This window comes from Fonticula alba, assembly GCF_000388065.1.
Source record: "Fonticula alba strain ATCC 38817 unplaced genomic scaffold supercont2.9, whole genome shotgun sequence".
Classification (NCBI taxonomy): Eukaryota; order Rotosphaerida; family Fonticulaceae; genus Fonticula; species Fonticula alba.
Window position 1 is genome coordinate 599,630 of NW_009242979.1, and position 536 is coordinate 600,165.

The following is a 536-nucleotide window of genomic DNA, read 5'->3' on the forward strand; positions in this document are numbered from 1 at the left end:
TGCCTACCCTCCCTGTCCGGTTGCGCGCCAGCCGACGCCGGGTGTCGGGCGCCGGGCAGCAGGGGACAAGGGTGCGTGGCTCATGCAAACGGTTCGCAGAGCGCCGCGCGGTCACCCCCCCGCCACTTGGGTTGGTTCCTTCTTTTTGTTTGGGCCGGCGCCCCGGCCCCCCCCCCCCCCCCCCGGGGGGGCCCCCCCCCCCCCCCCCCTCCCTCCCCCTCACCCCCCGCCCCCCCTCTCCCAGGGGGTGTCCCGGCCGCCGGACCGGGCTGCACTCCGGACCAGGGGTCCTGGGCTGGGTAAGAATGTACCATTCTCTGCCGGGCCCCTCCCTCCCGGAGCGCCTGGGCCAAAAAAAGCCTCGTGGGCAAGCGGATCGATGTGTCCCGAAGACACCAGGAGGATGAGCGGACACATGCGACCAGCTTGGGCGGCGGGCAGGCCCAGGCCCAGGGGACTGGCCATGCGTGCGCCGGTGTTCCTGCGTGGGTACAAGCCCCGGACCGCATGCACACGGACAGCATACTGCCCCTTCT